Source organism: Lepus europaeus, chromosome 4 (assembly GCF_033115175.1).
Source record: "Lepus europaeus isolate LE1 chromosome 4, mLepTim1.pri, whole genome shotgun sequence".
NCBI lineage: Eukaryota > Metazoa > Chordata > Mammalia > Lagomorpha > Leporidae > Lepus > Lepus europaeus.
The window spans coordinates 140,500,207-140,512,564 of record NC_084830.1 but is presented as its reverse complement, the minus strand read 5'-3'; the positions used below and the strand labels follow the sequence as shown (position 1 = coordinate 140,512,564).

Genomic DNA, 12,358 nt, shown 5'->3' with positions numbered 1-12,358 from the left:
AAAGCGCCTTCTGTGCATGAAGTGCGAAAGCCTGGGTCGGGCCTGCAGGGAAAGGTGCGGCCTGTGAGGGTCCGGCGCCCAGGGGCCCTGGCAAGGGCAGGCAGGAGGCCTGGCCCCGCTCGGCCCCAAGAGGCTCGCCCCGTACGGCTCCAACCCCAGCACCCGTTCTACGGCTAAGAAATGCCAAGGGGCACGCGCAACTGCAGCCACTGTCGGGAGCTGGGCCTTTTCTCTCGCCGTGTCTAGCTCCCACATGGCGAACGCTTACCTCTCCCCGCTCGCTCGCCCCTTCCGAACTCGGCCTTTCCTGGGCGGGGCTCAGGGCTCCGCCCACCTAGGCCCCGCCCACCAACCGCCCCGGGGCGGGGCCCTCTGGGCTCCCGGCTGCCCTTTCCCCTGCGGCCTCTGCCGAGGATGGCTCGCCCCGCGGAGCTGCGGACACGTGTGGGTGAGTAAGGGCCTCGTGCGGGGAGGCCTTGGGGACCCAAGCGTCCGGGACGAGAAGCAGGGCGGGGAGGGCGGATTCTGTCAGGGCCCGGGACAAAACTGGGGGTCGTGACCTCGGGCCTGGGGGGCCTGTGGAAGAGACGGCGGGAAGTCGTGACCCCGGAGCGCCCCGTTCTTCACCGCGGGTCCCTGCCCCGGGTGGGTAAGTACCTGGAGCCGGACGCCACGAGCGCGCTCTCCGGGTGCCGGGGCAGGGACTCGGCGAGGTCGTGGAGAGCACGTGTCCGGGCAGAACCGAGTGAGCCCTTCACCCCGCCTCTGAGAGCGGCAGTCTATTTTTAGACCCGAGCGGGACCTCTTCCTTCAATTTCCTGCTGCTCTGACTTATTTGGATGCCATTAGGAGTGAAATTCGAGGGTGGCTGGAAAATAGTAGGGTCTCATTTAACCTAAGCATATATAAATAAGGTAGCTTGTGAAGGCGAGGCTGCAGGAAACATACTGGCTATTGCTTTTCAATCAGTAGTTGAGGTTCCTGGCAGCAACGACATCCAGATCCCCTCACACCCCCGACTGACCCCCTTAAATGCTGCTTTTGTTGTCCTTTAAGAGGACAACATATTCCAGGCCTTCCTCTATCTGGTTTTAACCAGTCTTTCCGGTTTTACTGCACCCTTTTTATTTCTCAGTGTTTTACTGAGTGCTCCTTCTATCCCAGATACTATGCTTCGGCTTTCACTTCCATTCCATGTAAGTCTCCCTGTGTATAAATTATGATTGATAGTATCTTCAGGGGCGGTTTTGTTGGGGAGCAGGTTGAGCCCTAGGTGGGACTCAGACATCTCACATTTGATGGTCTGGTCTGAGTTCCCCCAACTCCACAGCTAACTCCATGCTTCAGGCCAGCTTCCTGCTAATGCCTCAGGGAGGCAGCAGATGTGTGTCCCTGCTGTCCGTGTGCTAGAGGCTGCTGGAGTTCTGGCTTCCACGTGGCCTAGCCCTGGCTGTTGTGAGCATCTGGGGAGTGGACCGGCAGAAGAAGGAATTCTCTCATTCTGCCTTTCAAATCTTCTTCTAAAAAAAAAATCTTCATTGTGCGAATGAGAACACTGGAGTAGAGAGAGGCTAGGTTACCATCCAGTGTCATTTAGACAATTTGGTATGTGAGTAACAAAGCTAACCAAACCTGAGGTGTTTATTTTGTTACCTGCTGCTGTTCCTGTGGCTCAGGCCTCACAGGATGAGGGGGTTTTGAGGGGGCTACTCACCTGGAGTGCTTTGATTGCAGAGTGACTGGCTGTGGACTTAAGGTCCAGAAGCCGCAGGTACGTGCAATGGCTCTAGCTCCCTTTGGCCCCAGCTGTAGGCAGCTGCCTAGGTTGCCTTGTACCTAGGCAAGTGTTACACTGCTGGGAGAAAAGCAGCCAAAGGCTGGCCGGCATTCTGGGCTTAGTTCATGCCAACTTTGTGTTAACTATACCAGTGTGCCAGCATAATTGCTTATTCTTTTACAATAAATCTGCAAGAGCTTCACTTTTGCAGGCAGAGATCTAAGAACTCAGACTTTCCTTAATGATTCTGGTCCAGCAGGTTTGGCTGGTATGATGTTACTTGAATCACACTCCTTAGAAACAGAGCAAAGTAATCAAGGTAGGGAGGCTTGTATGCATAGACGGGGAAAGTCACATTTTTTATTTAATGTCTACGAAGTTTGCAAAAGGGGCCTGGTACAGGGAAGAAGTTGGGAGGTTTTTACTCATTTCACTAAACTCAAAGTACCTGGTTCCTACTTCTACCCCCAAAAGTTAGTCTTAATCCCCCATGTGGAGGAATTTTATAGTTAACATAAAGATGCTCTACTAGGGGAATATTCATGTCAATTTGCTTTCAAATTATGGGCCTTCTTTATAGTAACATGTAAAAGTATCCATTGGTTGGGGGCCTCTGGGAACAGGCCTGCCTGCCTACTTTGGGCTGATGGTGTGTCTGTTGCTTGCTTACTTACTCCTTCAGAGGAGTAAGTACTGAGTCCGCTTTGCAGTGGTTGTGTCTCGAATGCTAATTTTCTGAGAAGAGATGCCTCTCAGTTCTAGACAAACACTCATCACTGTGGGGACTGTCCAGGAGCGCTGACTTTGGTGAAGAGTCCTGGTTTTCACAGGGGGAACCAGTGGGGATGTTAGGGGGCAGGGAAGTTATTTCTGAAAGCTTTTTTTGTTCCATCAGTTGGCTTTCCCTTAAAAAATTCAGCTAGATGTTGAGTGCTTTGTGTGACTGCCTCAGATGTGAGCCGTGACTCGTTTTACATATGGAGCCTCAACACTGATATCAACAGGGCATGGGGGTTGGTTAGCTTTATGGCACTCATGCGCAGGAACAAGATTGTAAGAAATAAATAATTCCTGAAGGTATAGAAACCGTAGTGCCATTTTCTGTCTCTGCAGTTCAGGGCCTGAGGAGCTGCTGTTTTAGTCTAGGGGTGCTACACAGTGAAAATCCATGGAAAACCCATTATGCTTTCCATCTTGGTGGTTTGTTTTTGTTTTTTTTTTTTTTTAAGATTTATTATTTGAAAAGCAGAGTGGCAAAAATCTTTCTGTTGGTTCACTCCCTAAATGTCCACAACAGTCAGGGATAGGCCAAAGCCAAGAGTCAAGTAACTCCCATCTAGTTCTCCCACGTGGGTTGCAGGTGCCTAGGTACTTGGCCCATCATCTGCAGTTTTCCTGGGTTCATTAATTCACATTGATTAACATCATACATTCCAGTTTTTGTGGTGAAAACTACTTTGTAGCAATGTGGAAGTATAGGATGCTTTATTATTTAGTACTATCACTGTTCTGTGTAATAGATCACGGAAGCTCATTTGCTGCTCTTTCTAGGATGACTTGAAGGTAGTGCATGCTAAATCCTGCAGAGAGGAAATAATGACCAGGGTACAGTCTGCACGTGAAGTTCACAGGTAAGTGTCCCTCCCTGTTCATTCCAGCATGGACTGCTTCCTCCTGCTGGCTGGTCAGTATCCATCAGGAATATTCACCCATGTTTATTTGCCTCAACAAATGCAGGCTCTCACAGTGATAGGTTGGGTAGAACTTTGATGGTTTGTATAAAAGTATGTAGTATCTTTTTTTTTTTTTTTTTTTTGGACAGGCAGAGTTAGATAGTGAGAGACAGAGAGAAAGGTCTTCCTTTTTCCGTTGGTTCACCCCTCAAATGGCCGCTGCGGCAGGGAGCTAGGTACTTCCTCCTGGTCTCCCATGCGGGTGCAGGGCCCAAGCACTTGGGCCATCCTCCACTACACTCCCGGGCCACAGCAGAGAGCTGTCCTGCAAGAGGGGCAACCGGGACAGAACCGGATCCGCAGACGGAGGATTAGCCTAGTGAGCCGCAGCGCCGGCCGGTATGTAGTATCTTTGACACTAGTGACACTATCTCCCTAAAAATCCCTGGAAGCATGGGAATTCCTGTCTTGCTGCCAGCCATCTCCCTTAAGCCATCATTGCGTCTGTGTATGTTTTTCAGTCAGCATCCAGCTGGTAATGATGCCTTCCACCTGGGCTGCCCTTGTGTCTAAAACAAATGAGAAAGCTGTTTCAGGAATAACCCAGCAGTTGTCAGCTGTCCAGGCTTGTATAATGCCTAGGATGGTGTTACACTGTTGGGAGAGCAAGCACCGTCTACACTGGGTTTGGCTCCGAGCACTGTTCTGGTGTGTTGTGGGCAAGAACCCTTAGGCAGTGTTTTGTGCCTCTGAGAGTGGAATGACTCCTCCTGTGGGGTTGGTCCTAGTCTGGGTACAAACAATTTATTTCTGTTAGAACAGGACCCTGTCTTTGGGACAGGGCAGCCTGTCACTCCTTACCTTCTCCATTCCTAGATGCCATCTCCTGTGTGAGAACCCTGGCCCTGTTGGCACCTCAGCTGCCTGACAATACTTGGTGAGACCCAGGTAAGTAATGTATTTTTGTACATTGTCCTTTTGTCATGAAGATCCCAGTTGAATTACATAAAATAATGTAAAATTCTACATTGCTGTTCCACAGCAGAGGTCAGCTGACTTCCTGTCACACTTGTGCAGCCACATGGTTGCAGCACCTTTGCAGTGCTGCTACACCAGTAGCCGTAGATAATACACCAACAAATGAGCATGGCTGTGTTCTAGTAAAACTCCTTCAGCCATTTACAAGTTTCAAAACCATTCTCATTGGGGGCCATTATACAAGTAGCAGGCTGGAACTGGTCTGTAGGATATGGTTGGCCGAACCGTGTTCTAGAAATTCAGGCCTTGAGGTGATAGGTTAAAGCACTAAACATGCCTCCCTGAAAAATTCCGTGCTCTCAGTGCCTTTGCTTTATGTCGTTCACTCTAGAGAACTATGGTGACTGCGCTAAGTCCTCCAGCAGTAAAATACTGTGGGGTGTACAGGTACTTTCTGCTTCTCCACTTGGAATGTGTGTTGAGAGGTTTGAAGAAAGAACAGCAGCCTTCAGTTTGCTGTAGAGCCTTGGCTTACAACCTCAGCACTATTGAGATAGGAATGTTCCCTGAGCATAGAGGGAATTTTGGCGTGTCATCAACAGTCCCATAGGGTTTTTAATCTGGAGTCTTAAGTTCTTCAGAGGATACAGGTTGGCTTCCTCACCACTGAAGGTGTGTCTGAGCAGAGGTTGCTATGTTGCTAGTTGAAGAGGGATAATTCATTTGGTGTTTGTGTGTCTGTTTTCAGTATCCCAGGAGGCTTCAATGGCATAATCATGCACATTAAAGTAATTTAATGGGATTTCCTATGTGATAAGTGAAGTTAATTAGTAACATACTTATTCCTGTTGACTTTTTTTTTATAAGCAAATTTATTTCCTGGTGAGTTTAAGCAGATGAAGTAAAACATTGCAAAGTAACTTAATTTATTCCTTCTCTATCACTCTTTTCCCATGCTGCAGAGGAAACTGGAATTAGATGGTCAAGATGACTGATCTAGAAATATCAAAGCTGTCAACTGCCATAGGTAGCAATTAATAAACACAAGTGCCTGTCCTGGTTGCACCAGACAAGTCTCAAGTCCCAGGCCTATAACGCATGAACAGGAAAAAAAATTTTTAAGGTAAGTAGGGAACCAAAATTAAAAACTGCTAACCCTGGCACCTGTGTGCATTTTTGTGTGCATTGTACGTTGTCCTTTTGTCATGAAGATCCCAGTTGAATTACGTAAAATAATGTAAAATTCTACATTGCTATTCCACAGTAGAGGTCAGCTGACTTCCTGTCACACTTGTGCAGCCACATAGTTACAGCACCTTTGCAGTGCTGCTACACCAGTAGCCGTAGATAATACTTTTTGCAGATTCAAAGAAATTAGTGTCAGTGATGGTGGGTGTGGGGTTTTTTTATGTCTCAGATTTCAATTAGGAAAACAAAACCCTGAGGGAAAAATTCTGGAAACCCCAAAGGTACACAAAAAGGTGGTTAAGCTTCTAGGAAATCACCCAAAGGAAAACAACCTGCCAAGAGAACTAATTGAGAACTTTGAAAGAGTGACAGTGAATCTTGTTGCTTCATTAGAGCTGTATGCACAGCTACAGTTAATGGACCTGTCAGCATACTCTTGAAAAACAATTTCACTGAATTAACAAATTAACTGTAATACTTGCAAAACCTCTGCTTAGCAGCATTTTTCTTCTACCTGCTATTTAGGAGTCCTTTCAGTGAACCAACTTGATGTGTCATACATTTGTCAACTTAGTGGCCAGAAGTATCATTTAAAAGAGTCCCCGTTTTGCCTTTGGCCTTCCTGTGTCCTCTAGTAAAAGTCCTTTGGATGCCATCTGTTAATAAGGGTGACTTAGCTACCCTTAGGAAATAGTTTATAAAATGGACCTTGTAGGAAGTCACTTTTTTTTTTTTTTAATAAAGTTTTGAAATCTTTTTATTTGACAGGCAGAGTTAGACAGAGAGAGAGAGAGACAAAGGTCTTTCCACTGGTTCACTCCCCAAATGGCTGCTGTGGTTGGTGCGCTGCACTGATCTGAAGCCAGGAGCCAAGTGCTTCCTCCAGGTCTCCCATGTGGGTGCAGGGGCCCAAGCACCTGGGCCATCCTCCACTGCCTTCCAGGGCCACAGCAGAGAGCTGGACTGGAAGAGGAGCAATTGGGACTAGAACCCGGCACCCACATGGGATACAGGATACCGGAGGAGGAGGATTAACCAAGTAAGCCACGGTGCCAGCCCGGAGGTCATTTTCAATAAGTTTTATTTGAAAGACACAGCTCTTTATCCACTGCTTTGTTCCTCTGGGTGCCTGTGACAGACCTAGAACTCAATGAGCCAAGTACTTCAGCCAGCATCCATTGCCTCCTGGGTTACTCATCAGCAGGAAGTGAATCAGAAGCAGAACTGGGACATGAACCAGACAGTACCATAGTAGATATGGGACTCCCAAACAGTGTCCTAACTGCTGTGCCAAATGCCTGTCCTCAATTTTTGTTTGAGTATACTTTTTGATACAGAGAAAAGTTGGCAAGATGGTAGAGTTCCCATTTGTAAAGAGTATTGTAGCTTTAGCCATTGAGGTTTCTTTGCATTGGCTCTTTGTAGTGTCCTCATAAATATATTCCTTTGGAATGCTCCCATAATCATAGGTTTCTTTAAAAAAAAAAAAAAAAAGTCTAGTAACAGAAAAGACAGAAACAAACCTTTCATCTGTTGGTTTACCCCTCAAATGCTTATTACAGCCCAGACTGTGCCAGGTTGAAACCAGGAATCTGAAACTAGGCCTCCTCTGTTGGTGACAGTGATCCAACTACTTGAGCTATTAGCAGGAAGCTGTAATCAGAAGCAGGACTTCAGCCCATGTAGTACAATAGAAGATGTAGGTATTCTAAATACTTGGTTGAGTCTGTTGTCTTTTATAGTGAATGCTGTAGTCTTAACACCGCTGACGTTTTTTCCCCAAGAGCTTATAGAGGGTGTGGATTAGGAATCAGCTGCTGGAGTAAGCCAAGCCTAGGACCTCTGTTTTTCATGAGTTGAAGGAGAGTGGAGATGCTCCTCAAGATACAGCCTCTGTGTTAGAATCTGGGCTTCACCAGAGCTGCATACTTAGTTACAGTTCTGGGGGGTGGCCGGGGGGAACAAGAGGAGACTGTTTAGGGGTAAACTTGAAATACAGACTGTCCTTTTTTTTCCCCAGTTTTACAATGGTGTGAAAGCAATGTGCAAATCTATTTGAGAGAAACGACAGGCTCACATTGATTGCTTCACTCCCCAAGCCAAATCCAGGTATTCTGATATGGGGTGTGGGTATCCCAACCACAGGCCTGAACTGCTAGGCAAGATATTTACCCATTAAATTAATCTTTGTCTTAATCTTTTCCTTTGACAGGGATGTAACCTCATCGTGAGTCAAGGAGCATCTGTAGTTAAGTTTTGTATGATGAAAATAGTTAACGGGTAAGTCATACCATGTCCAGAAAATGTCAACATAAGATATCTTATGTTCTGTCTACAACAATCCCAATAAAAACATTTATTTCAGCAACTAAACAAGTTGATTTTAACATTCATGCAGGAAAATAACTATAATCTACTAAATTAGAATGATAAAGGAATATAAATCTCCACATATGCTGAAACATTACAAAAAGAAGACAAGGTAGAACTTGACGCTTGAGTTGGTAGCTCATGAATGGAACAGACAAGGCATTCCAAATTGTACTTGAGACATTGGGAAATTTGATAAAGAGGCAGCATTCTAAATAAATGCAAGATGTTCATGCTAGTATTGGTACAGGTTGTAGCCATACAGAAAGAAGTGGGTGCTTATTTGACCTTTCCAGGAAGACAACTTGCATATGAGCCAAAGATGTACATATGAGAAATCAAGTCTAGAAAACAAAAGATTGATAAATATGACTTATAAAATCTGTGTAGAAAAGTACCATAAGTACATAAAAAGGTATAAATGCCATTTTGTGACCTTTTATGCCTTATGCCACTGTCAAATGTAATGCCATCAAAAAAAATAAAAGGGATATTAGTGATATGTCTTCCCATATTCACCTAGTGAGTCTTTCAATGGACTCTTTAAAAAGATATTTTTACTGCTGAAAACTGGCAAAGATCCTTATATCTAGTTTCCCATGATTGTATTCCCAATTTTCTATAATGTCTTTTATAAGGATTTGGTGAATGAAATCTAATATTAATTTTTGGTTTCTTGTACTTTTTTCTGATCCTCTGAGCTCTGTGTCTCCTATAACAAAAGTTTGACTTTTCTTCTCTGCACAGTCACCAGATGGCATTAGAGCCTTATGCAAACATGAGTATTTGCATATCTGAACTGAGATTTGAGAGGCAGTCATGTTGCTGTCTGCCAGAGCACCAGAGTCCAATTCATTAAAGAGATGAGGACAACTCCCTGCCAGTGCTGTGCATGTCCAGTAAAGCCACCACCTGCAATGCTAGTATCCCATATGGGCACTGGTCAAGAGTCCCTCCTAATATATCCAGGAAAGCAGTGGAGATGGCCCAAATGCTTGAGCCCTTGCATCCACAGAGACCTAGATAAAGCTGGCTTAGCTCCAGCTGTTCTGGTCATCTGAGGAGTGGATGGGGGAATCTCTAAATCTACCTTTCAAATAATCTTAAATGGGAGCCGGCGCCGTGGCACAGTAGGTTAATCTTCCTCCTGCGGCGCCGGCATCCCGCATGGGCACCGGTTCTAGTCCTGGTGCTCCTCTTCCAATCTAGCTCTCTGCTATGGCCTGGGGAAGCAGAAGATGGCCCAAGTCCTTGAGCCGCTGCACCCACATGGGAGACCGGGAAAGAAGGACCTAGCTCCTGGCTTCGGGTCAGCGCAGCTCTGGCCATGGCAGCCATTTGGGGAGTGAACAAATGGAAGGAAGGCCTTTCTGTCTCTCACTTACTGTAACTCTACCTGTCAAATAAAATCTTTTTTAAAAAAAAAAAAGAAGGCCAGCGCCGCGGCTCACTAGGCTAATCCTCCGCCTTGCGGCGCTGGCACACCAGGTTCTAGTCCTGGTCGGGGCGCCGGATTCTGTCCCGGTTGCCTCTCTTCCAGGCCAGCTCTCTGGGAGTGCAGTGGAGGATGGCCCAGGTGCTTGGGCCCTGCACCCCATAGGAGACCAGGAGAAGCACCTGGCTCCTGCCATCGGATCAGCGTGGTGCGCCGGCCGCAGAGCGCTGGCCGCGGCGGCCATTGGAGGGTGAACCAACGGCAAAAAGGAAGACCTTTCTCTCTGTCTCTCTCTCACTGTCCACTCTGCCTGTCCAAAAAAAAAAAAAGAAAAGAAAAAAGAAAAAAAAAAAGAGAAGGGATGAGGACAAGTCAAGGGGAAGGCTTAGCCAAGATCAGTTGGAATCACTTTAAGAGTATAAAGCAGATCAGGTTTTTCGTGGGAAAGAGCCAAGATTTAGATCTCCAAAAAATTGTTTTTGTTGTTGTGGTTTTTTTTTGTTTGTTTTTGTTTTTTTTGACAGTGGACAGTGAGAGACAGAGAGAAAGGTCTTCCTTTTGCTGTTGGTTCACCCTCCAATGGCCACCGCGGCCGGCACGCTGCGGCCGTCGCATGGCGCTGATTTTGATCCAAAGCCAGGAGCCAGGTGCTTCTGGTCTCCCATGCAGGTGCAGGGCCCAAGCACCTGGGCCATCCTCCACTGCACTCCCAGGCCACAGCAGAGAGCTGGCCTGGAAGAGGGGCAACTGGGACTAGAACCCAGTGTGCCGGCGCCACAGGCAGAGGATTAGCCTATTGAGCTGCGGCACCAGCCCAAAAAATTGTTTTCAAAAGCTAGCATAGAGTAAGCTTAAACATGGCTTCTACAGGAGTACAGGGGAGCATCAGCCTTTGATGAATCCTACTAAATGCCATCTCTGAGTCTAGAAAAATGTTAGGATATAAGTTTAAGGTTGTAAAAGTTCTAATCTTGATTTTATTTTAATTTTTTTTTTAGATTTATTTGTGGCTGTGTTGTGGAGTAGTAGGCGAATCCTCCATCTGTGGTACATGGGCACTGGTTCGTATCCCAACTGCTGCTCTACCGATCCAGCTCTGCTTGCGGCCTGGGAAAGCAGTAGGAGATGGCCCAAGTCCTTGGGCCCCTGCACACACGTGGGAGACCCAGAAGAAGATCCTGGCTTCAGATTAGCTCAGCTCAAACTGTACTGGCCATTTGGTGGGGGTGACTTTCTGTCTCTCCTCTCTGTAACTTGCCTCTCAAATAAATAAATCTTTAAAAAGCAAACAAAAAGATTCATTTGTTTACTTGAAAGACAGAGGGAGACCACCTCCTTTTTGTTTCCTGATTGTGTTGTGAAATGCTAAAATGTTCCTTCCACCACTCACTGAAGTTTGGGATTCTGGCTTCTGCCAGATGTGGCTCTTTGTCATCAATCTCCAGGTTCTGCCCCACCCCCTGACATTCCCACTCACCTCTTTGGGAAAGCCAAGAAATCACCTTGTGTATTGTAGCTCATTTGTTTCAAGAGACAATCAAGAGATCATATTTAGTGTCTTGAATAAATTGCTCTACAATATTGGGGGGGAAGGGACAGAAAGATCTTTGATCCAATGGTCTATTTCCTAAGTGGCCAAATGTCCAGGGCCAAGCCAAGCAGAAGCCAGTTGGGCTAGGTTATGCTGCCTTTCTCAGGTGCATTATCAGGGAGCTGGATTGGAAGTGGGATGCCATTATCACAGGCAGTGGCTTTGCCATATCACCAGCCCAAATATTATGCATATATTTTGAATGCTATTAACTAGGGCACATATTCACCAGTTTATCCCAGGTTTCAAGAGGCTGTTTGTCCTGCATTTGAATTTGTAACCACACGGAAATTGCCCTTTCTTACCTTTCCAGCTTTATCTGCAGTTTCCCAAAGTCTACCTGTGTCAAAGTGTGGGTTTTCACACATGGTGTCCCTTCTGCCCATAAATTGCTTCATTCCCTTCACCTAGTTAATGGGCTGCTGGTCAGATAATAGACTAGCTCACACTTGTACTGAGGACAGTTGCCATCCCTCAGTTACTCCCCGCTACCTGTTTATACTGATACTAATTGTTATTGGTTCACTGTCTTCACAGGATGTAAATTCCATGAGGGCAAAGAAGATGGCTTTTGTCTAGTTTATTGCTGTTTCCCTGAGGCCTAACATGCTAACAATATGCGTCCTCCCTAAATCCTTTCTCACAAGATTAGCTTGAGGTAAAGTATAATTGTGAATCATGGTCTTGCTGCACATTTCATAGACATAGCAAATGGCCATCATATGTGAGGTTAATAGCTACGCTGTTTCTGTCTGATTAAGAGGCTCCAAGACGTGACCACCTTTGTCATCTTTGATCAATTACATATATATATATATATATGTATGTACGTATGCATTTTAAGGCAATGTGAAAGATCCAATCACTGTTTCACTCTCCAAATGCCCTCAACACTTGGGACTGGGCCAGGCAGAAACCTGGAGCCCAGAACTTGATGTGGATCTTCCATCAGGGTGGCAGGAACTCAAGTCTTTGAACATCATCTGCTTCCAAGGTGCACATTAGCAAGAAGCTGGCATGGACAGAACTGGAACTGCAACCCAGACAGTCTGATATTGGATGCTCTGTCTTAACCTACTCTGACCCCGATTATATAAACTTTTCCTGTCAGTTTTCCTATCTATGAAATGGCAAAATAAGTAGCCACCTTTTAAGGTTACTGTAAGGTTGCATGTGAATTGCATTGCCAAATCCCTACTAATCATTCCATAATTAGTTAATCATCATTAATTTGCTCGAAATATTTCTGCCTTCCAGACGCTGAGTTCTGTGAAGGTGGTTTGGTAAGCTTGCAGCTAAATTGGATCTCCTTTATCAACTGAAAAAGGGAATCCAAGTCCCACACA

General features: G+C 45.9%; 1 long non-coding RNA gene and 1 other non-coding gene across 2 annotated transcripts; both read left to right on the top strand.

Moving 5' to 3' along the window:
- The first annotated feature begins 364 nt into the window (after positions 1 to 364).
- On the top strand, positions 365 to 10,704 carry LOC133758011 (uncharacterized). The gene is made up of 7 exons (XR_009865751.1): positions 365 to 448; positions 3,329 to 3,408; positions 4,327 to 4,398; positions 5,391 to 5,551; positions 7,637 to 7,725; positions 7,829 to 7,896; positions 10,420 to 10,704. It is a non-coding gene; the product is annotated as an uncharacterized LOC133758011 (long non-coding RNA).
- Positions 4,053 to 4,254, top strand: LOC133758951 (small nucleolar RNA SNORA74). The gene has a single exon (XR_009865848.1). It is a non-coding gene; the product is annotated as a small nucleolar RNA SNORA74 (small nucleolar RNA).
- Positions 10,705 to 12,358: the final 1,654 nt, after the last annotated feature.